Source organism: Fukomys damarensis, unplaced genomic scaffold (assembly GCF_012274545.1).
Source record: "Fukomys damarensis isolate Sample0158 unplaced genomic scaffold, DMR_v1.0_HiC HiC_scaffold_9, whole genome shotgun sequence".
Lineage (NCBI taxonomy): Eukaryota > Metazoa > Chordata > Mammalia > Rodentia > Bathyergidae > Fukomys > Fukomys damarensis.
In genome coordinates this window covers 8,385,492-8,409,983 of record NW_022900921.1, presented here as the reverse complement: position 1 = coordinate 8,409,983, position 24,492 = coordinate 8,385,492, and the positions used below count along the sequence as shown (strand labels likewise).

Sequence of the window (24,492 nt, the reverse complement as noted above, 5' to 3'; positions counted from 1 at the left end):
GTGTCAGGTATTTTGAAATGAGGAAAACATAGCTAAGACAGTAGAGAAACTACTCTGCATGATATTACAATGGTGGATATGTGTCATCATACATTGGTCCAAACCCCGAGAAAAAAAAAAAAAAAAAAAAAAAAAAAAAAGCTGGGCATGGTGGCGCACTCCTGTAATCCCAGCACTCGGGAGGCTGAGGCAGGAGGATCACTGTGAGCTTGAGACCAACCTGGGCTGCACAGTGAGTTCTAGGTCAGTCTCAACTACATAGTGAGACCCTGTCTCAAATAACAAAGAAACAAACAAAAAAAATGAGGTAGGATAAACCTGTTCTCTCTGTAAGTTGATTATCTCAGGTATTTTGTTACAGTGACAGAAATCTAACACAATGACCAAGATTTATCCAAGGAATGCAAAGTGGATTTAATATTCAAAATCCAATGCAATCCATCATACCTCTAGAATAAAAGACAAAAATCACGATTATCTCAATTGATGCAGAAAAAGCATTTGACAAAATTCAATACACTTTCATGATAAAAAACACTCAACAAGCTATGAGTAGAAGGAAACTTTGTTAAATGTACACTTCAATGTCATTAAGATGCTCTTAAAGACTATCTGTGAAAAGTCCACAGCTAATGGAGAAAGACTGCATCCTTTCCTGCTGAGATCAGAAACAAGACAGTGGTATCCACTCTTACCATTTCTATTCCATATTACACTGAAGGTTCTTCAAGGACAGTTAGGCGATTCAATGAAACAAAAGACTCCCAACTTGGGAATAAGTAAGACTATTCATGTATGACTTTTTTTCTTTCAATTTCAAAACACATGGGGGTGGGCAGGGGGTCAGAGCCTCAGAGTGGACAAAGACAAAGACTCTGAGTTAGCCACTATTTATGGGATACACACAAAAACTGGAGGGAGCGTCACGTGACTTAAGGGGCATCTGCAATCCTATGTTGATGAGGATCTTATATTGATAAGGATCTTAGATTGATGAGGACAAGCAGGAGAGCATTCTTACACATAGCAGGCGGGGAAAAAAAGTTATGAATAGTAGGTGGGATCACAGGCCAAAAGTAGGCCACTAAAGAATTTATCTATTTAGCTCCGTGGCACTGTGCAAGCACAGTCCTGAATTCGCTCCCAGGTACCACACACACACACACACACACACACACACACAGAACATACCCTTCCTCCAGGTGAAATCTTTCTCTGTTTTTACTACAATTCTCAGAACCAGGATGTCTTCAGCTGACATCCTCTTGCCTTTGAGCATCACAGCATCACGGGACCACTGAGGCCTCAACTTGTGACAGGAGGCAAAGCAGTTATGTTTCCACATGCCATGGTCGGCTTGCAGGTGAGGTGACATTGGGCTTTAGACAGTTACAGAAATACTTTAATTAGGAAAAGATTTTTCCCTTTGGACCATTTCTTCCTATTTCACATGATCACAGTTTGATCCTTAGTTACACTTTCAGTTTCGCACACCAGAATTATTTGGCATTTACACATGTGTGTCCTATTTATTTCACTTAAGAGTATGGCCTCAATGTGCATCCGTTTAGCTATAAATGCGTCTAGTTTCACCTTCTTTATGGCTGAGTAGTATTCCATTTTGTTTTAAAAACCACATACACATCCTCTTTATCCAGTTGATGGGCAATTTGGCTGCTTCCAAGTTTTAGCTATTAGAAACTGTGCCACTGTGAACAAGGGTGAGCATACATCTCTGTGGTATGATTCTTTTAATTCTTTTGGGAAGATACCCAGCAGGGGAATAGCTGGGTCCAATGGGACTTGTAACCCTAGTTTTTTGAGGTGTCCTCATACTGATTTCCAGTGGTTGCACCAGTCCTCTCTCCCACCAACAGTGGAGAAGGGTCCCTTTTCCCTCACAACCCCGCCAGCATTTGGTACAAGGGGGAAAGTGAAATGGGAGGCATAGGGAAAAGGAAAGAAGTGAAAGAAATAAATATGAAAAAAGGAAAAAATGGAAAACAAGTTTTTGTAGATGGGTGGGAGGGGTTGATGGGAGGGCAGGGGAATGCGGAAGAAAACAAAAACCAGGAAATGTCATGTAAAGGTACAAATTCCCAATGATGAATGTCCTCACACTGTGTACCTAAAATGTACCAATAAACTGAATGGGGGAAAAAAGTTTGTGTAGAATGGCTCTTGACAGATTCCCCTTTCTTTTTATCTGCTTGTAGAAGTTGGATCATCATGACCCGTGGTTTCAGCATCTTCAGACATTGTTTGGTTCGAGCTCCTCTGCAGGAGACTTTCACTTTCTCTGCAGATGCCTTCTGAGTTGGATAGCGGAGTCCTCTCACCGCCTAACACAGTATGAGGGCTTCCCTCCACTTGAGTGGAACTTCCTTCTCAGGCCTGCTTGCTCCCACAGTGGGTACCAAATATTGGAGGGCAGCAACCAATCCTCCAAATGCCTCGAAAGGGGGAAGGTGAAGGCTGAAACCCTGGAATGGGCTGCCAAGTCTCAGTGGGATTCCAGATGGTTGAGATCCCGGCTCCTGGTGCCCTGATGTCCCCTCTTACTCCTGAGATATTTTCATTTGTGTTCCTGCTTTTGAGAATTCTGAGGACCATGTTGGAGGTAATGAAAATTCTGCCACCAAGTCCCTTTTCTGGGATCATCCACCTTTTCTGCTCTTTTTGGCGTTAACTTTGCCCAAGAAAGGATGCCCAGTTTACAGCCTTTACAGACATTCTGGGAAGGGTTCCATGGGCTTCACCAGATTGCCAGATGGGTCCACGGCATCAGCACGGTTAGGAACCTCTGTCTAGGACTTCTCTTCCTGCTGAAGGCTGCCAAAAGAGGGTATTTAGGGCCCAGGATCCCCGGAGGGCCCTCTGCTCCCGTGTGCACTCTCAGACCAAGGAAAATGAGACAGGAAACTGGGGCAGGAGCAAGGGGACTCTGAGAAGTGGAGCAGAAGCCAACAGGCCAGGCTGGCAGGGCTCAGTCTAGCGGTACAGAACTGAATTCGTTCACCCCCACCTCTTCTGTGCTCCCCAGGACTCCTGGGGCCCAGTGTGGCTTCTGGCTTCAATCATCACATGTCCTCTCTCTCTCGCCACCCCCTCAGTTTCTTCTCTGAGCAAATATAGCAGAAGTAATCTGGCTGCAAGTCAAGAGAGGCCCTATTTCTGTATGCGCCTCTGCCCCTGCCTGGCCTTTCTGTGTGACTTGGGCCAAGTCATCTTCCCAGCCTCGGAGCAGGTTTGACATCTGCACAAGGGGAAGGATGCACGTCTCCAGCATTCCTACTGCTGTGTCCCCTGGCCATGTCCTCAGCAGGTGACTCTGATTGCTCCACGCCTGCGCGCAGCTGCAGAAACCTTTTCAACACTGCTGATGGACCAGAAATGGCAAATGAAATGAGGTTGATTTTCGACTACACTAAATGACCTACACCTCAAGTACCACCTACATTTCCACCTCTGACTTCCTATGGCTCCAAGGATCTGATCTGAGGAACCCAAGGAAGACCCTGGACAGGTGGTGAGGACTTGTAAAGTCCTGACCCTCTCAGCTGGGTTATACACTTTCTTGCACGAACTCTAGAGCAAAAATGGGGTCGGAATAGGACACCGAGATGCTGAAATCTCACACTCCCATGGGTCAGTCAGGTCTACAGCAGAGGAAGGAAGTGAAATGGGTAGAAATCAAACACTTTGGTCAAAGTGTTGGGAACTGACATCCTATCACGACGGGTACCATCTGGACCTTCCTCTCCCCGACTGTCCCTTGTCACAGGGGTGATCAGGCAGTGATGGCAACAGAGTGAACAACTCTGGCTACCCCAAGACAAATTATGCCGACACGGCCACATGTCAACATGTGGCCACTGTGTGACCCAGGCTGGCCTCGAACTTGTGGCAATCCTCCTGCTTCAGCCTTCCACGCTGGGACTACAGGCGTGCACTTGGCCAAATATTGTAATGACTTTAACACACCTAACACAACGATTAGCCCAGAGGAGGTACTTAATAACCACAGGTACTCCACTAGAGCATCTCCAAGTTTCATCCGTGGGGCCTGGAGGGACCCCGCTGAACCCGTATTTATCCATCTCAAGGCCTGGACGTTCAGTGCGTGCCTTCTCACTCACATACCCAGTGCTCTCAAGCATACTCACACACACCCTGCAACAACCCTTGGGAGAATTCTGAGATGTCAAGGCTGGTTACCAAGGAAAGGTGTTTAGGAGCCTTCCCTGGGGTGCAACTACAACTTCCCAGTGCTGATTAGAACAGAGGCTCAGCCCACAGCAAGACCCTGGCTCACAGGACCCTGCAGGGGTCAAGGAATGTGTGGACTTTGATTCCATTAGTTCCCGTGCACACATACACAGGCGAACATGTGTGTGCACATGTTCCTGGATTCCCCCTTCCTGGAAACTGTCGGGGCTCTCACTGTACCTCACTGTCTCCCTGCTGGTGTCCCCTAGGAGAGGCTGCCACGATCCTTGAAATCAGCAATCCCTGAGATTTGTTTTCTTAGCAGGGAGCTCCAGGGGAGGAGAGAACAGGTTGGCTTAGACTCAAAGGACTGAACAGAAGTGGCTTGGAGAAGAAAAGTGGCTGACACCCAACCTCACCAGGAGGCCCTGCCGTGGGTACTGGAGCCCTTCAAAGTTCCTGCCCTGCTCTGATCACCCTGCTTCTCACACCTCTGTCACATGCCAGGCCTGGGTTTCCCTCCCAAGAGTCACGAGAGAATTCCAGGACTCGCTGAGCTGTTTTCCCCTTCCTCGGTTTATTTGATTCTACATTATGAAAAGTTCCAATACATGGTATTTTTTTTAATGTAAAAGGATTTAAACGCACATGATCACATTTTCACCAGTGGAATTCTTTCATCACGTAATTACTAACCACAATTAAAGAGCATAAAAATCATCACACAGGTCACACTTCACAAAATGTTGATGACCTGATTTCATCAACTCCAAATTGCATTTTTAAAAACATCTTTGGATTTATTTTAAGATATGTGCGATCTACGCTTCCCTAAAAGATACTATTTGGCCCTAAGAATAATCCCAGGGGGCAGGCATTGCCAAAATTATAATCCCCACTTTGCAGCTGAGAAAACCGAATTTCAGAGAGGCTGAGCAATTTGCCTGAGGTCACGCAGCTAGGCAGTGTGGAAGCAGGACTGTGGCCCTGTTTCCTGATTCCCAGAACAAGCTGTGTCCAGCATGTATTCCTGGCCTGCAAGCACCGTACCGTCAGAGTCCGCCCGCTCTCTGCACCGGCTGGGCATCAGCCCAACAGAGGCCAGAGCAGATCTCAGCTGCCCCACCCCCAGCTCTGGGGAAGGCCCTGTGGGGACTCTTGGGACCAGCCTGGCCCCATGTCTGACGTCTTCACAGCCAAGGTTCCCCTTTCAAGAACAGGGCCCGTGTATGAGGCAGGGCCATGAAAACAAAGCTGGGCTTGGGCTTTTACAGCAATATTTCTACCTGGTGTTCTCACAGACTTGTGGGAGGGGCTCCCCACTCTGGGTCCCCATTCTCTGAGTATTCCACAAGCACTCTTTTCCTTCTCTTTTCCAAAGGTCAAATGAAAATCAAGCATTGACTCTAGATAAGACCTCACAGACAGGCTGCTGTCACATTTCCCTGCTTTTGGCAAAATTTGCATCAGCTCCACGCTTCCTTTGTTCCTGCTGAGCAGAAACACTGGCTGGCCACTCTGGGGCCAGCATCCGAGACAAGGGGAAAACTCATCAGCAGGTGCAAATCTCTCTGAACCAAGGGGTGGGGGTGTGACAGGAAAGCGCAAAAGGGAAGCAGACATAGGAATCGAGCTCCTCGTTTTCCCAGATGGGGCAGGTAAGGCTCAGAGAGCTGGAGTGCCTCGGCCAAGGTCACAGAGCAGAGGCATCGTTCCCTGTCCCCACGGGCCCCTTCTGAGGTTGAGGAAGCCGCAGGCATCAGGACTCACCGAGGTTGCTGAAGTGGGTCAGGACAGGGACTTGGCTTCCCCCGGGGGCCTGTGGACTTCTTCCTGGGGGCACCTGCCAAGGCCACGCTGTCTTTCCTCCCTGGGAGCCTGCCAGGGCGGCTAGGCATGGAGCCTCTTGGCAAGCAGGGCTCTGGGCCAGGTGAAGGAAGTCTCCCCAGAGAAAGCTCCCTCCAGGACTCAGCGACCAGGCCCTGGGCTCCCGGGGCCCGTGGAGGGCTGTAATATCCAGGCTGCGAGGCTGGCTCCTGGCACAGTGGCTTCAGATCCCTCCAGGTTGCCAGGCTCGTTCTGCCAGGTGCCTTTCAGACAGCTACCGCTCTCATTGGCTGAGCAAGGCTCCTCCTACCTCACCACCTGCACAGGTGAGAGCAGCCAGGCTTAGGAACCCAGGTGAGTAAACAACCCATAGACTCTGCCTCCTCCATGGGCTCAGAGCTGGGCCTCCCTGCCCTCCAGCCCCATCCCGTCTGCACCCCTGGGAGCAGTCTGGGAGCAACGGAGGAACCACTGCGGAATGCTCAGTGCCAAGCAGGTGACCGGCCTCACTACACCCCTGCACCAGAGTGACAGCCGTCTTCTGTCTCAGATGGGAGCCTGGCCCCTGGGGGTGGAGGGGTGCATCCAGTTCACAGCACTCTTGGCAGGAAGTCTGGTAGCACAGGCTGTCTGAGGGTCCAAGGCTCTTCCTTTGACTCCCCACACAGTGCCGCCGGGCAAACCGCTGCTCTGTCAGTGAGGACTGTGGAAGCCACCCACGGCCTCAGTTTCTTCGCCTGTGAAATGGGAAGGTCATGCCTGTGAGTCTACGCGCACTATATGAAGTGTGTCTCCTTGGGCTTAATGCTGAAAGCGGGTTTGGAAGATTCTTTCAGCAAATCCTCTCCGTTGGCATTCATTCATTCATGCAACAGGCATTGTTGTTCAGCAACTATGCTGTGGCTGCTGCTGTTGTAGTTCTTAGGAAGACACCAAGGAAGAAGGTGAGAACACTACTCTTCCTGAGTTGAATTGTACATTGGGGGTGTGTGGGTATAAACAAGTAATCATGCCGTGAAGAATGAAATAAGCTGATATGATGAATGAGAGATGATTTTTTTTTTTTTTTTTTTTTTTTTTTTTTTTGGTACTGGGGATAGAAAACGTGTCCTTGTACTTGAGAGGCAGGTGGTGGAACCACTGAGCTAAATCCCTGGCCCGAGATATGAATATTTTTGCTTATGTGGTCAGGCAGGCCCACTTCATGGAGGTGATTGGGAAGGTGATCTACAATGATCGAAAAGCTGGACCAAGAGAAAGGGCCCAGGGGCAGATGTGTTCGGAAAACACAGAGTAAGCTGCTGTGGCCAAAATCCACACCACAAAATCCCTGTACTCCCTTTTTTAATACAGAAGGAAGTCATTCAGGGAGGTGACTTAACTTGCCCAAGACTCCTTTCTGTAATGTTCTCCTTCCTGCCCTTACCCTCATATATTAGGGGGAGAAACTGAATTCTGCCAGCCCACACTGCTGTGACCCCATACCTCCTCCACTCTGGGCCCATGTAAGCACTCAGAGAGCAAGGGCTATGATCCTAGGAGTTTACTACAAGGAAGAACAAAATCTCGACCGACAGAATGCAGTATTTACAGTTTTAGCAGCAGTGCAAATTGTCAGCAGACCCTGGTGGCTCAATCCCTTCCCACCTTCACTTTCAGAGGTTTTTTTCCTTGGATTGTAAAAAAACAGCTGGCTGTTTCTGGTCACTGTATCGCTCCTCGTAGGTTTGCCCTTGTTATTCTGAGACGGGTGGTGAATGGCATGGGATAAAGCACAGCAGTGACGCGGGTATTGTTTTAGATCAGGACTTTGGGGATGAAGGGTTTGCAGATAAAACAGGAAAGGAGTTACACAAAAACCTTACAGTTCTGGATTTCTTGGAAACAAAGCTCTTGTAAATAAGGAGTGGTGGAAGGGAGGGGAGGGGCATGGGAATAAAAGAAGTGGGATATGTCACGTACAAGTACAAATTCCCTATGATGAATGTGATCATGATGTGTATCTAAAACGTACCGATAAAAAATAATGCTGGATTTTTTTTCTGTAGGGATGAGCAAGTACTTTACCACTGAGCTGCACCCCAACCCTTAATCCCAGATTTCAATCAGAAGTTGTAGTATGAATTTTTAAGGTAGCTGATCCGAAGAGCGACCAGATAACCATGCCTATTCTTTCTGTCACTTCTTTCCGGGTCTATAAACAAAGGCCAGACCTTTAGTGAGCAGAGTGCACTATGAGTGGCTCTCAGTATTATTTTCCTTGAAAAATGAACAGCTCATTGGGCTTTGGGGCTGAAAATGTACTATTTTCCATAGCCACAAATCTAGGACAGAATTGTGTCAGAGGGACCTGAAGAGACTCTCGTTGGCCAAAGTCAACAATCTGAGCACCAGTAAAGAAAATAATTTCAGTAGGATGAAAATCATCAAATATATTCAAATCCTTAGGTTCATTTACATACACAACCTCAGTGATCTACTTTAGAAGGAAATCAATTGGGTATTTTGAAAACTGGTAAGTGAAAGAGAAACAATCAAGTATTTATTCTGTCTTTCCAGTAAAAACAGTGCCTCTGGCAACCAAGCTCTCTAGCAAGCATCCCCCCCACTCCAGAAAAAGAATGGATTGACTAAAAAAGAAAAACAAAAACAAAAACAAAGAACTACAAAATCACCGAAAGGGCCAGGTACTTTAGGCTTTGCTGTTATGCAGTCTCTACTGCAACAATTCAGTCCTAAACAAAAGTGAAACAAATGGGCATGACTGTGTTCTAGCAAAATCTCATTTCAAAACAAACCAAACAACACAAAAAACAGTGAAGCTATGATGCATGATTTGCCAAACCCCTATTCCCGATCTGACTACACATTTATAGGAACTGAGGAACAGGCAAAAGGACACCATGGGGACAATAACAAGTAAAATCCAAACTGGGAGAATACTGCCAGGAAAATAACCTGATTTACTTAACTAATGAATTTCGAGATGGGGGGTGGGGGAGAAATGGAAGCGGTATTTATGGGTTAGAAGAAATTTAAGATAAATATTAACCAATCACAATTATAATTCAATCAAGTATAAAAATAATGAAGTAGGGTAATTGAGACAATGTGAATACTACTTGAATATTTGATAATATTTACAAATTTATTCCTGACATTCGGGAGTCTTTGATGATGTATTGTAGTTAGGTTTAAAAAGGAGAATCAGGCTGGATGTAGCTCCGTGGTGAGCACAGATGTTCAACATGTTTGGAGCTCTGGGTTTGATCTCTAATAATAACAAAAAAAGCAAGGGAGGATTCTCATCTTTTAAAAATATATACTGAAAAGGTTCAAAATAATGGTAAGGTTATACAGGAACAAAATCAGTAAGCATTGATAATTGGTGAATTATATGACAGAGATGTAGAAATTCATTATATTATTCTCACTATTGTATAAATGCTTGGAATTTTTCATTAAGAAGAGTTAAAATATATTTATACCACTTCACACTCATCTAACTGACAAAATTTTAAAAATCTAACAAGCCAAGATTTTTGGAAGGACATGGAGTAGGGGCAGCTCTGAAAGCTGATGGGAAAATACTTACCTAAAACTTTTTATTTTGGCTTTTTGAGACAAGATCTCACTATGTAGCTAAGGCTGGCCTTGAACTCATAGTGACCCTCCTGCATCTGCCTCCTGAATGGTGGGATTACAGTGTGTGCAATTCGTGTACTCTATGATACAAAAACTGTGTCTGGATGTTGTTAAATAAAAATTACAGAAGGTAATTATTTTGGACTGGGCCCCAAGATGCCACACTAAAAATCAAAATGGAGTCACTCATGCTAAACTAAGCTGTTTCACCAAGCGGAACCTAAAAACTGTATGTGGCTGTCGTAGAAATCAGAATTATATGGAGAACAACCGCATCTCCCAGACACATCAGTTTTAACTGGCATGATACTGACATTTCCTCTTACATTAAATGTACCAGGAAAAGCTGCCCGAAGTAGCTTGATGTTAACCAGTCAGTTAGTTTTCTATTATTCTGTCCCAACCCAACAAGGAAAAAAATGGAAGTGACCAATCTACTTTTCGATTTTGCTTTCTTCAGTCATTTTCTGTATATAAGCCAAGACTCCTGTGCTCAGCTCTCTGGAATGCCGTGTAGTCTCTGGAAGGAAGTGTTGACTCATCCTAGAACAGAAAATAAAACTGGTCAGACAGTGTATGTTGTGAGCACCTGGCAGGCAAGGGCTGTTCCTTGTCCCTCACTCTGACCAGTACTCAGCACTTAATACAATGCTGACCACTGAGGGGCCAATCAGAAAATACCTGTCAAATGAGTATGGTTGCTTAGCACCAGGCAGCCAGCAGGTTTAGATACTCTGTAACAGCCCCGGCTTTTCCTCCTCAGTGCTTACCATGCTTATCATGAGATAACTGCGTAGGGACCTACTGAGCATGCCTAATGCTCACCACTGTATCTCAGTGGTTTACCGAATGAATAAACATCTCATTTGATAAAGCTCAGCACAGTGGATGGTGGCCCCACCTGCTGATCTTAAAGCCTGGGCTCAGGAAACTGGCATAAAGTTCTTTATTACAAGATGCTGACACTGTCGTGGCCACGTATGGACAGGGGTTTGCCAATACCTGGGTTCAGCTATTCCTAGAAATAGTCCACCTCTAGGAAAAGTCTGTCCACACAGAAAGGAAGCAAAATGGAGTGGGTAACAAGCTCATCTGTAGGTTAACCAGGGCCTTCACTTGGCTTCGAGTCTGGGGGGGTACGTGGATTTGCTTTCAGCCTGGAGGTGGTCGTGGAATCTCCTTCATAGCTGTGACAGGACAGAGAGTGAGTTGATGTGTGCATGTTTCCTACAGGGCTGGACCAGCGCTCAGTCGAGCCTTCCAGAACAGCTGTCACTGTCCGCACTCTTTTGTCTTCTAGCACTGTCCTTGGATGAAGGACACACTGGATGTCACCACGAGGAAGATACTTGGGCTGGAACTCCGTTCATAGGCACTGGGCATCACCAAAGCATCTTCCAGGGTCAACCTGACCCAAATGCAGGCAAGCAAGAGCGAGCCACCTATGCAATAAAACACAACTCAAACCAGCTTCAGTGAGTCAGGCCACACACCCCAAGGTCCAGAAGGCAGACCTGCTCTGGACATGGTGAACTCATACTAAGAAATCTCACCAGATGTCTCCTTGTCTCCCTCACTTTTTTTTTTTTTTTTTAACCGGGGATCTAACTCAGGACCTTCCACTTGCCAGGCAGGCAGGGCACCACTGACCTATATCCCCAGCCCCACACTGCTTTCATCTGTGTGGGGGTCCAATGGATCTCAAGAAAGTCCGACCCCCCATGGTGGTGTTAGGGCTTATGTCTAGATGTTTCCGTAAAGCCTTATGCAGGCTGAAGCAGGCCCTATGGAAGGTGCTTGGACGTAAGAGCGTTACAGGGGGCCGGGGATTTAGCTCAGTGGTTCCGCTGCCTACTCGGAAAGCACAAGTAACCCAGTTCAATCCCTGGTACAACACCCCAAAAAATAGTCACTGGAGCTGGATGTGGTATCATGTGACCTTAATCTTAGAACTTGAGAGGCTGGGGCCAGAGGATCTGATTTCAAGGCCATCCTGGACTGTTGAGAGCCATTCTACATAAAATTGTGGAGAAAAATCATTTCACAATTAAAGTACGACTATAGTTGTCTAAGGCCCAATGTCACCTGGCCCAACACAGATTTAAGGGAATTGTACTATAATAATGTTATATCATAATTTGCTGTTGGAAGGTGGGGCCTCGTCAGAAGCAGGTCACTGGAGGCACTAGCTACATGGGTTTAGTTCCTTCCTAGCTCCTCCCTTCACTCTCTGCTTCCCCGCCATAATGACAAGAGCAGCTTCTCGAACGTGCCCCTCTGCCATGCCACTTTGCCTGGAAACCAGCAGACACTGGATCAAAAGCCTGTACAACTGTGAACCACAAAGTAAACCTCTTCTCCTTTGATTTGTGGTGCTGGGTATTGAGTCTCAGCGATGAGAAAGTGAATGAGACACTGGTTAACACCCTAACCTATTTTTCTTCTTCAAAGTTCAAACCGTACTCCAAGAATGGAGTGTCATTGGCTGTAACTGAGTCACATGACAACTCAGGAACCAATGGCTGTGACCGAGAGATGCAACACTCTGATTTGGCAGAGCCAAGGCACAGGCCCACCTCTCTTCCCAGGGCTGAAGTCTGCTCTGCAGGGGAAGGTGATGTTCCCAGGCCAAGCATGATTGTAGATACCAAAAGAGAGGGTGTTGCTGGGTCAGCAAAACGAATATCCACTGCAGTCTTAAAACCCCTTGCAGGTCAGGTGACAAGGGCAATACCACAAGGAGAGCAAGCAAATATAGTTCTGTCAGATGAAGTGACAGAGGGCAATGAGGCAGTACTCAACTGTCTGCCAAAAGAACTGTTTCACAAAGCTCAGACTGAAGCCTGGATTGGAGGTTCACAGAGCCTAGGCATTAAATGGAGACAGGTGCAAAAAAAAAAAAAAAAAAAAAAAAAAATTCTTAGTAACCTATGTACATAATTATAGTACTTTAATGAAATCTATTTTAAAAAACAAAATTAATGCCAAAAACCTCACAATGACCAAAATATCAAAATTTTAAGTAAAAGCATGATAAATAATAGTGCTAAATAAAGTCATATTAGAACTCTGGAGACATCAGAAGTACCAAACTTTTGTTTGTTTGGTACTCGGGATTGAACGCGGGACCTCATACTTAGAACACAGGTGGTGGAACCACTGAGCTAAATCCCTGGCCCAGAACTACCAGACTTTTTAGCTGAAATCATGGTATTGTGTTCACTATATTTTTTGCATTAATCTTGATTTTTAAAATATTTTTTATCTAGATTACTGAAATTTTTAATACCTTTCTAAATTTTGGAGCCAAAGTTTTTGACAAGTAGGTCATCCGCCTTACCTTAGTCCAGACCCTACTGTCTTTATGTGGGGTCTGCAGAACGCCAGACGGGAAAGCTGCCCAGGAAGGGGTGGGGACATCCCAAATCCATACATACCCTCTAGGGGGAAGGGTCCTGGTGGGAATGGGAAGCCCGGAAGCAGTATCCTTGTTCTGCTGTCAGTGCGCAGCTGTTACTGTCATGCTGGAAAATTTTGTTTTCCTCTCTGGGCCTCGCCTCTCCACTTTCTTGGAGGGACAGAGCATTAGAAAACAGATTTTAAAAGGGGTTGCTGAAGCCGGCGTGGGCTGAGACAGACCCTTCGCACCTCCGTTTCCCACTAAATCAGCAGCCCCTTCCACGTAGCTCCGAACACAGACTGAGCACCATCACTATCCAGTGACTCTAAGATCCTGCAGCACACCCATATTTCTGTCTGACAAACTGTATGCATTTCAATTCCAGTGTTTCTCACATGGCCAGAAGTCCTCTGTAACAGACACCTCAGGTGCGGGTTCCGGGACAGGATTTATCTCAGTGGTGCTGCAGCCTGCCTCGCAAGCCCAAGGACCGGAGTTCAATCCCTGGTACAAAAAAAAAAAAAAAAAAAAAAAAAAAGCAGGTTCCGCAGCCTCACCCTAGTCCTATAGTATCTGCCCTCCAGAGACAGGCCCAGCACTCAGCGTCTTGAACAAGCATTAACAACCTTCCTAGGTGAGTGTCATCTATGGAAGTGGAGGCTCTCCTCAGTGAAGTTACTTCCACACACCCTCAGGAGATATTTATTCTGGATGGAGCTTTCACTACTACAGTCCTTCTGATGGTCCAGGGTGAGGGGGGCAATGTATGAATGAGCAGTCAGTGAAACCTCCATACCCAGATCAAGCTTTGCCTAGTGAAAAGAGACCACAACAAGATCTCCAGAGGCCTTTATTCCAGCCCCTCACTCTCGTTTTGTTTTGGTTTTTTTGAGACAGGGTCTCACTATGTAGTTGAGATCGACCTGGAACTTACTTTGTAGCCCAGGCTGGTCTCGAAATCACAGCGATCCTCCTGCCTCAGCCTCCCGAGTGCTGGGATTACAGGTGTGCGCCACCACTCTTCTAGCCCAGGTTTGTCTCCAGAAGAAACTGTCTGCGCATCAGTCTTCTTCCGGAGCATCACTGGTACCCTTGGCAATTATTTATCGCACTCTCAGGTTTCTTAGTACACTAAGGATTCCTGGGAGCTCAGAGCAGGCACGTCAAGGGAATTCATTTTAGACTCTGGAAATACGGCAGATTTTTTGTCAACTGCAAGGGAAACTGCCATTCATTAATTCACTCATCATTTCATTTGCTAAACTTAGCTTAGAAAGCTTACTGACAAATAGGACATTTCTTCTGCTTTTCACCTCAGCTTTGTTATATAATGCACATGACACATGATGTAATTCTATCTGCTTAAAATATACATTCAATTGTTTTTACAGTATTGAGTTGTACAACCACCATTATAATCAATTTGAGAACACTCTGGTGATCCTATAATTCCAGTGACTTGGAAGTTTGAGCCCAGCTTGTGCAATTCGGTGAGACTCTGTCTCAAAATAAAAACTATCCAGGTATGGTGGTGTAAGCCTAGAATTCCAGCACTTGGAGAGGCTGGGGCAGGAGGATGACAAGTTCAAGCCCAGCCTGGGCAACTCTGTTTTCAGAAACAAATGACTGAATTTATAAATGGCTATAGATGTAGCTCAGTGGTAGGGTGCCGGATTTCAGTCCTCATTACCACATGCACACACACACACACACACACACACACACACACACACACTACCCCATAATTACATACTATTCCCGTTGCCAACAGTCATATAGAAATATAAACTAAGATAATCATATAATTACATATATGTAAATTGTATGTAAATGAAGACTCTAGTACTCTTTACCTGTTACTCTCCAGCATTTCTTATCTTCACATCCCTAAGCAACCACAATGCTACTTTGTGCCTCCGAGTCACATGGGCTGGACATTCACATAAATGAAATGACAGAACATATGGTCCTTGAGGCCAGCCTCTCTCACATAGCACCACGTTTAAAGGCTCATTCCTATGGCAGCATGTATCGGTCCTTCATTTGTGTATGGCTGGATAATATTCCATTGTCTGGGCGAGCCCTGTTTTGTTTAGCTACTCATAAAGACGGTGGGCATTTGGGCTGCTTCCGCCTTGTGGCTTTTACAAAAACTGCTGCCACGACCTTTGCCTGCAGGTTTTTGTGCAGATGAGCTTTCTTTCCTGTTTCTGAAGGGCTCCCAGCCTGGCACACAAAGGAGCTCAAGGCAGGTGCTCCCCTAACTACCGTGACTGAGTCACAGAGCAGCAGGTGCCCCGACACCCTGTGTCTGTTGTCTCGTGGGTAACACAGGACGACCATGGGGATGAAGTGAGGCGACGCGCAGTGGGACCTTAACTGCAAGCCTGGCACACGGGCAGCATTTCACAAGCGCCTTGCTGTGATCATTTCTCATTTGGAGGTCTGTAAGAGCAAGTTCACTGGCGAACCACATGCTGCAGCCAGGGACACATCTTCATTCACTCAGCAAGTGTCTGAACGGACGAAATATCTGAATATTCATTACGTACTTGGCACGGTGAGAGAAATACAGTGACTCAAACCCGGATCCTCACGCAAGATGCACGAGTGCACACCTCCCCGGTATACTGGGGCTCTACATATGGAGGCACTGTGCGGCAGTGACATTTTATTGTACTATTAATGACGGGCCCCCAAATTTAGACACTGTGATATTAATAAAGGCTCAAAAAATTTGCTATGGAACCCTGGAGAAGCATAGGAAAAAAGAACTTTAAAAAACAAAACAAAACAAAACAAAACCCTTTTAAATCAGCCGTGGCGGCTTATACCAGTAACCCCAACTACTCTGGAGGCTGAAGCAGGAGGGTAGGAAGGTGGAGGCCATCCTGGGAATCAGTGAGACCCTCATCTCAAAATTAAAATATAAGAAGAGCTGGGATGTAGGTTGACACACCCTAGGTTCAGTCCCCATAAAAAAAGAAAATAAAAACAAACCCTAACTTATAAAGAAATTTGTTGAAGTATCAGAAAAGTGGGAAGAACAGTAAACTGAATGCTTATACATCTACCACATAGCTTTAACGATTGCCAATATTCTATCAAACAGTTGGGCAAAAACTTTTAATTTTCTTGCTTCAGCCTCCCAGAGGGCTGGGATTGCAGACATGTTCCACTACACCTAGCTTTTTAAAAGACCACATCTTCTTTTTTTTGTGTGTGGTACTGGGGATTGAACACAGGACCTTCCACTTACGAGGCAGGAGCGATGCCACTGAGCTAATCCCCAACATCTTATAGTATTGTTGGACTTTTGAACCTTGGGCTGGGGATTTAGCTCAGTGGTTCAGTGGCCTGCCTTGCAAGCGCAAAGACTCGAGTTCAATCCCCGGTACAAAAAAAAACAACAACTTTTTTTTTGAACCTTGTCTGCATTGCTTTATTTTTTATTTCTTCCCCACAACACTGACTTTTAAAAGATCATGGCGGTTGTCTCATAAACTGTCCCACATTCAGGATGTCAGCCAGGCATGGTGGTGCACTCCTGTAATCCCAGCCTTTGGGAGACGGAGGCAGGGAGGGCTGCCCCAAGTTCAAGGATATTCTGGGATACAGTGAGACCCTGTTAAAAAAAAAAAAGGATTTGTTTGATTCTTCTCCTTATATTGTTTGACACGTTCCTCTATACTTTGAATTTCCCACAAACTGATTTGACTATATTGTTTGCCACATCGTAGCTGCAGATGCTTACACCTAGCTGTCCCATCACCAGTGAGCTGAGCACCATCCCTGGCTTAAGGAGATGACGGGCAGGTGGAAGAGGAAGAAACTCCTGTGCTGGAGGGAAGGACGGGACAGCTGCCCAGGCAATGAGTGGCCTCTCAGGGTGTGTCGGGCCTCCTGGGTGGAGAAAGAGGAAGAAGAGGGCTTCCGAGCAGAGCTGCAGGGACAGTCTAAGGAAGGCCAGTGACAAGCTCGAGCAGGCAGGAGGTGGCAGCCAACGTGGGCTGAGGATTATAACAAGTGGCATGGAGGCTGAGTGTGCTGTGTTCTGGGAACTATGCTGGGTGACTCACCGAATGACACAGCCTGGGGAATGCTACTGGCTCATCACAGAACAGTGACAGGTAATGGCTAATGGCCTCAAGTCGCAGCCTAGGAACTGAGGCTCAGGATCTGCACCCAGGGCCCGCTGCTTGACTGCTGAGCCTCGGCTGTTCCATCACTCAGCTCCAGGTTGAGGTGAGAGCGGGTGGGAACCAGGAGAAGGACAGGAGACAGCAGGCGCAGGTGTAGAAAGGGCTTCTCTGGGCTGGAAGGAGCTCGTGGGGAGCAGCCAGGCTTTCTCCCAGGCACAGGCTTCCTGCTGCCCAGGGAAGGGTGAGTGGACTACTGCGTGCTCGAGCTATCGGTGAAGGCTGGGTGCCTCAGGTGAGAGGAAGTGAAGAAACTCGATCCTTGCACACTGCCCCTGTGCACAGGGTCCCCCTTAGCGGCAGTGGGGAGGAGCAAGGCTCGTTTCTCCTCTGACTCTCAGTGGGTGCACAGCCCGCACAGCTCGAGTGATTTCCATGCCATCCTACAGGCCTGGCATCTCCTGGGCTACACGGTACCGGATGTGAGCTGCAAAGATCCAGTGAAAGGACAAGCTTTTACCTTTGAGGCTTAGAGAGGGGAAGGGACTGGCCCAAGGTCACACGACCAAATTGTGGCAGAGGCAGGAGTAGAACTCTGGTGCCCCCAGTTCACTACGCTTTCTTAGTAGTTTATTTCAGAATCAAAGCTGAATCAAGGCAATCCCTGAAGGCTGGCTGCTGGGACGCTAAATACGCCAGGGAATCCATTATTTTTTATTTCCACTTCCTACTTTGTGAATCATCTCTGTTCATGGAGTGGAGGTGGACGTGGGGCCCCAGGTGCCTTCCAGGGTCAGGCTGTTGGGAAAACCCCACCTGCCCACGGCATCCCAGGCACGCCCTATGCATCTTCTGTCGGGGTGGCTCCCTGGCGTGTGGGAGCCACTGCTACTATGGCGACAGAATGCTCATCTCCAGCTGAAGGTGGGAAGGGTGGACAGAGGTTGTAGCAGGGACCACGCTGGGGCCAAGGTGAGTTCAGTCTCTGCTCTGGTGCTGACTGGCTGTGCAACCTTGGGCCTGTTACTTCCCCTCTCTGTGCATTCCTCCTCCACCCTTACTTTCTTCCATGCTGGAGAATGAACCCAGGACCTCACCCATGTTAAGCATCCACTACACTGACTTACTCCCTGGCCCCTGTTACATTTTCAAATAGGTGCACATAACTGCTCGATACAGTTTGGATGTATTAACCAACGTAAGGAGCATTCAAGGGGAGTCAGGGTCAATTATGATTTACTTGTTATAACTAAATTAGCCCACTGACTGGTTTAGCATAGTTCTGGGTGTAGACAACAGGAAGGCCCACCCTGAGTGTGGGAGGCACCATCCAACAGACGTGGAGCCTGGATGGGATAAAAGAGAAAAGGAGGGTCCACGCTGCTGCTTGCTGACGTTTGCCTCCCCTGCCATGGACTGTTTCCTCTGCTACGCCCCTCTGCCTTGGAACCAGGTGACTATGGACTAAACCTCTGTAAACTGTGAGCCAAAATAAACCCCTCTTCCTCTAACTTGTGAATGTTAGATATTTGTCCCAGCAATGAAAAGTACCTAAAACAAACTATATAGTCTTTGAACTTGTATGTCTGACGTTATTTCTCTTACTATCATGTTTTCAAGGGGCACTCATTTTCCTATAAATCACTCAAGTTTATCTTTCTTTACAGCAGAGTAGCACTCTATTGTGTAGAAAGACATTTTCTTTACCCACTCATCTGTTGATGGAGATACAGGCTGCTTCCAAGATTTAGCTATCATGAGTTGTGCTGCTACACACATGGTATGCACGTATCACTGTAATATAATGTCTGTAACTCTTTAGGGAAGATACAAATTAGGGGAATGCTGAGTTGAATGGAATTTCAATTTTTTAGCTTTTTCAGGAGTTCCCATAGTGGTTACATCAGTTTATATTCCCACCAATAATGTAAAAGAGTTCCTTATACATCACAGCCTCCCCAGCATTTATTATTGTTTAATTTCTCAGCAATTGCCATTCTTTCTGGAGTAAGATGAAATCTCAGTTTTGATTTACATTTCTCTAATGGCCAGTGATGTTAAACATTTTTTCCATGTATTTATGGGCAATTTGTATTTCTCCTTCTAAGAAGTGTCTATTCATCTCAGTTGCCCACTTTTTGATTGGGTCTTTTATTCTGAGGGGTGTAATTTTTTTTAGTTCTTTATTCAATGTAGGTATTCAACCTCTGTCCAAGGTGTAGCTGGCAAAAATTTTTTTCCATATTGTAGGTCACGTTGGCTGTTTCCTTTGCTATGATAAGGTTTTTAATTCTCTGCTATGATAAGGTTTTTAATTCGACATGATCCCATTTGTTGATTCTTGGTGTTATTTCTTGTACAACCAGGTTTCTGTTCAGAAAGACCTTGCCTATGTCTGTCATTTCCTTTTCTAAGCATAATATTTATGTATAAATTGTATTTATAAATTTATAAATTGTCACTCACAGTAAAAGTTTTATGGTACAATATTAAATGAAAAAGAATAATTAACTGATGAAATATGATTCCCAACTTTGTTTTAAAAGTATAAATATCCTAGCTGGGCGTGGTGGTGAACTCCTGTAATCCTAGCACTTGGGAGGCTGAGGCAGGAGGATCTCTGTGAGTTTGAGACCAGCCTAGGCTACAAACCTGACTTCCAGGTCAGTCTCAACTACAAAGTGAGACCCTGTCTCAAAAAAAAAAAATGTATAAATATCCAGGAAAAAAACCCAAATAAAGGAATCCACCAACTTATGAACAGTGGTAGGATACCAGAGATTCTTATCCTTATCTTTTCTAGATTGTCCAATAATTTTTTTCAAATGAGAATATATTATTGTTATAAACAGAAGAAGACTATTATTTTCAAACAAAAATCAAGGAAGGTGCTTAAAAACATACAAGCCTAAATAAAAGTAAGTCTCGAGGGCTGGGGATTTGGCTCATCGGTTCTGCTGCCTGCCTTGCAAGTGCAAGGTCCTCAGTTCAATTTCTGGTACCCACCCTCAAAAAAAGTAAGTCAGATGTTACCTACGTGTCAGTCACCAGACAAATTTAAGATTAAAATCCTGCCTTTCGGAAGCAGAGTCCATGTCCCCGACAGCACCCCAGCCCCTTACTGTGACTCCAGCTCCAGACCCCAGCTGCGGCTCAGGGCCTGGTTTTTCCCTTTGAAAGCCTCATGGGGAGTTCTGTGTTCCTTTCATTCCTGGAACTTCACCAATCTCCTTGACACAAGGCTCCTCCTGGGGGAGTCAGCTCTGGCTCTGTGGGGGTGTGGGGAGCATGTGGGGGGATGGCAGAAGCTGGAGCTCTCTGCCGTTACCCGGTATTTAACTATCAGTCTGCAGAAAAAGCCATGGCACACACAACCTCTCTGGGTCAACCTTCTTCCCAGCCTGACAGAGCCAGGCAAACCCTTCGTGATGCCTCACTTCCACCAGGCTGGGTCCTGGCACCTCCTTAGTCTGCCCCCTGGAGGGCTGGATGGAGGCTTTGAACCAGCCTCCCTCATGACTTCCACAAGCTCATCACAGGGTCTGTTGGTCAGCTCCAGGCCAGCCTGGAGGAAGTCGGGCATGGTGGGGCATACCTATGACCTCAGAGCTCCGGGGAGGCTGAGACAGGAGGAATGCAAGCTCAAACCCAGTCTGGGCAACTCACAGAGAACCTGTCTCAAAATACAGTGGACCCTTGATGTAGACGAGCTCAATTCCTTCCCAAAGGCTGGCTGTAACTCAAGTTGGTCAGTGAAGGCTCAGGCTCCTCTCCACAGCCTTCAAAGTCTCTCTCCTGTGCACAGAAAGATTTCAGGGTCCTTAGAGAGATACCAGCAAAGGATTTCTCAGTGAACCCCACACAGGAAAGGATGCTGTCATGTTCCTTCCAAAATCTTTAAGTGTTAAATCCGTGTCTGAGGCCATGTGAGAGCACAAGCAGCCGGCATTTGGTAACTCAAGACTTTGTTCCTAAGTTAAAACTAAAATTCTGGTCATAATTCAAGTTGTTCACATGTCAGGCCAGTCATAAATTGAGGGTCCACCGTAAAACGGCTGGGATACAGCTCAGGGTGATGGCTTTCAGTAATGGGGAAAGACAGGGAATATGGCAAAATGGACTTACTTGTTAGCCCTACCCTAGCCTTTTGTTTGTTTATTGTTTTTTTTTTTTGAGACAGGGTCTTGCTGTGTAGTTCAGGCTGGCCTTGAAATTACTAAGTAACCCAGGCTGGCCTCTAACTCCTCCTGCCTCAGCCTCCCGAGTGCTGGGATCACAGGCGTGTACCACTGTGCCTGGCGAAATTGTCTAAACGGATGGTCATTTCTCAGTGCCAATCAACTGCTGCCCTGCAAGGATCTTCCAAGTCAATAGGAAACTGGATCTTTACATGAAATCTCCTAATTTATAAATACCCATGGCAACTAATTCACAAACCACACTGGGTCCAGCTCTAACCAGTGTGTGACTTGTCTTAGGAACACATCGGACTTTTCCCCCTTAGCATTTCTCACTGCCAAGAACAGCTCCCACTCACAGGCCTAAGGAATGAATGTGGCCCACTCTGCCAGGCCCAGCCACACATCTACCTCATCTGTGACCGGCCCCGTGGCTTCAGTGAGAAGTTGTGTCACCTCTACGGTCATCACACCTGCAACAATCATCCCCTAACTCTGGGAGACAATGAGTTCCTGATATATTCACGGGGCACCTGCTACTTGTGGGCACTGTGCTAGGCACAAGGGACACAGCCTTGAAGAGAAGCACAGTCGAGTTCAGGGGACAGATTTAAAATAAATGATTCCAAGAGCCATGAGTTAAGCTCATAAAAAGGCCTTAATCCAGGGAGCAGGATTAAGTGGGTCATGATGTCGTTTAGGGAAGCATTAGCACTAGGGTTGCCAAGGAAGGCTGTGCAGTTTGCATACTGCACAAAGGTAATCAACTGAGAGGACAGGCAAGAGTTGAAATTTCTGACGGTTAACCTAAGTTGTGCCCTTTTCTAATCTGCACAAAGGCATCGTGTAGGCTGGCAGAGGCAGGGCAGAGTTCAGCTCCTTCTCCCTCTCCCCAAGGTTGCTCTAAACACACTTAAGGTCTAAGTCAAAGCAGTGACTTCCTTATGCACAGCTTTCTCTGTTCTTACTTTAGAAATCAAAGGACGTACCTCTGAGGGAACTACTTAGGAGCTGGGACCAAAGGGTAAGAAGCAGCTTGCCAGGTTAGAATATGAGGAACAGCATGAGGGGAGAAAATACCACAGTCCAAGGACCTGTAGGACCAGTGGCTGAAGGGTGGACAGAGATGGGAGAATATGACGGGCTGGGCTGGGCAGTGTCCCTACCTCAGAAGCACATTAACGAGTCTGGCCCCTATTCCCTAACATCCTGTAGCCACAAGTGGTGACACTTACCTGTAATCCCAGCTACTAGGGAGGCTGAGGCAGGAGGATTTTAAGTTTGAGGCCAGCCTGGGAACAGAGTAAGTTCATGACAAGTAAGGGCTTCATAGATACCCCGTCTCAAAGAAACAACACAACAAAAACAAACAGAAGAGACTGGGGATGTAGCTTAGTGGCAGGGCACTTGCCTAACATGTGACGGATTGGGTTTAAGCCCCAGTTCTTCAAGAAAAGAGAAAAAATATATAGTCTAAATATCCCCCTTCCTATCACTTTGAGTACTCGCATGGAGGGACAAAACAGAAGCTACCTGTATTGATTAACTTTCGTCTTGCTGGGACAAAATATCTGGCATACATAGCTTACAGCAGGAAAGGGTTTATTTTGGCTCACAGTTCCAGAGGGCTCCGTTCATGGTCACCTGGCTCCAAGACAGAAACCATACAGCAGAAGGGCCCGGTGGAGGAAAGCTGCTCAACCCATGGCAGCCAGGAAGCAGAAGGAAGAACCAGGGGCCAGACACATCCATCGAAGTTGCAGCCCCAGTCACCCAGCTCTTCCCACCAGGCCCAACCTCCTCTAAGCACTTTCAGCTATGAACTCCTCAAGGCGTAAGCCCACTGATTGAGCAGTGCTCCGTAATCCAATTACCTTCCGAGAGCCGCACCTCCGAATCTAGGAGACTCTTGGATCTAAACCATAGTACTATTTTACAGAACATCTCCCTGAGGTTCCTCCTCCTTTCTCCTCCTAAGGCATAAGGATCTTTCGGCTCCACTTGGGCAGATGAAACCTGGAGGCCCTGAGAGGAAAGCGGCCTGCCTTGGTGGGGTGGCTGGGATTCACACCCAGGTCTGCAGGATGGGTGCTCCGTCTCCTGCTGACCCTGCAGTGCCAACGGCCTCACGACTAAACAGAAGCTCCTGGGGCCACCGCAGTGCTATCCCCGCTACTGCAGTGGAAGTCTGGAGCCTGCAAGCACCAGCGGCCCTGAGTAAACACCACCCGGGTTCCAATCGGGCGAACTGAAACAGAAGTTGCACAGTACAAGAATCCTGTTCATGCTGGGGATTTAGCTCAGTGGCACCGCGCACAAGCACAAGGTCCTGAGTTCGATCCCCCGTACAAAATTTTTTTAAAAAAAGAAAAAGAAAAAATAATCCTGTTCACACCACAAACTGTAAAGCACCAGACTGGAGAATAGTCCAAGGACAGTGGCAACTGCCTTTGCAGTCTTCACGCAACTGTGAGTCTCACAAGCCAGGTGACCTCCAAACCCTCTGCCCTTTAGGGTCCACTCTGATCGCCGGACCATTTTCTTTCCTAGGATAAATCCCTCTCTCAACCCGGAGAGGAAAGGAGGGACAATGGTCCGGGAGAATAAAAACTGCTGGATGAGGAAAAACCCTCAGGCCACGTTCTGAAAAGTGGGTGGGACGGACTAGATTCGCCCTTAGCAGACCAGAGGCCTCGCCTCGGGCAGACAGCGGGCAGCAGGGAAGGCTGCCGAACTCGGGGCTGCACCGCCTTGACCTAGACACTGGCCCTTCAGAAACGCCTGTCGTTTGGTATCGTTTTTCTGGGACCGGGTCTCGCCTTGTAGCTCAGGCGGACCTTTAACGGGACGTAGCACCGCCTGGCGACCACCCTGTCCCAGCAGCCACTCCCAGCCGATACCACCGTTACGCTGGGCGTACCTGGCCTGGTCCTCTTGTGCTCTAATTTCTCAAGAGCTGGGAACGCGCTAGCTCCCTAGGAAACGCAGGACGCGCGGTGACAACTGGTTACAGGCGCGACGCACCTCGCTGCGTGGGCCCAGCACAGGTCTGCGGGCCGCCGGGTGCGGTTGGGGCGCTCCACAGGGCGGTCTG

At 47.0% G+C, this 24,492-nt stretch overlaps 1 protein-coding gene and 2 long non-coding RNA genes across 5 annotated transcripts in view; all 3 read right to left on the bottom strand.

Annotated features, from left to right (window-relative positions):
- Positions 1-6,209, bottom strand: part of Larp1 (La ribonucleoprotein 1, translational regulator) — a 95,419-nt gene extending 89,210 nt beyond the window's left edge. The window contains exon 1 of the mRNA XM_033761587.1: positions 5,980-6,209. The gene's annotated coding sequence lies outside the window, so the exon portion shown is untranslated. The remainder of the gene's footprint in view (positions 1-5,979) is intronic.
- Positions 6,210-7,149: 940 nt separating this feature from the next.
- Positions 7,150-13,582, bottom strand: LOC104873130. 2 transcript variants are annotated; one of them, XR_783370.3, is made up of 4 exons: positions 13,477-13,582; positions 13,119-13,249; positions 10,684-11,123; positions 7,150-10,224 (listed from the first exon to the last, which is right to left on the bottom strand). It is a non-coding gene; the product is annotated as an uncharacterized LOC104873130 (long non-coding RNA). The 2 variants fall into 2 exon arrangements; XR_783368.3 differs by lacking the exon at positions 13,477-13,582 and having other exon boundaries at positions 13,119-13,468.
- A 454-nt stretch (positions 13,583-14,036) lies between these two features.
- LOC104873129 lies at positions 14,037-24,486 on the bottom strand. Of its 2 annotated transcripts, none has more exons than XR_783366.1 (3): positions 24,319-24,486; positions 16,555-16,706; positions 14,037-14,293 (listed from the first exon to the last, which is right to left on the bottom strand). It is a non-coding gene; the product is annotated as an uncharacterized LOC104873129 (long non-coding RNA). The 2 variants fall into 2 exon arrangements; XR_783367.1 differs by having other exon boundaries at positions 14,037-14,266.
- Between the last annotated feature and the right edge of the window lie 6 nt (positions 24,487-24,492).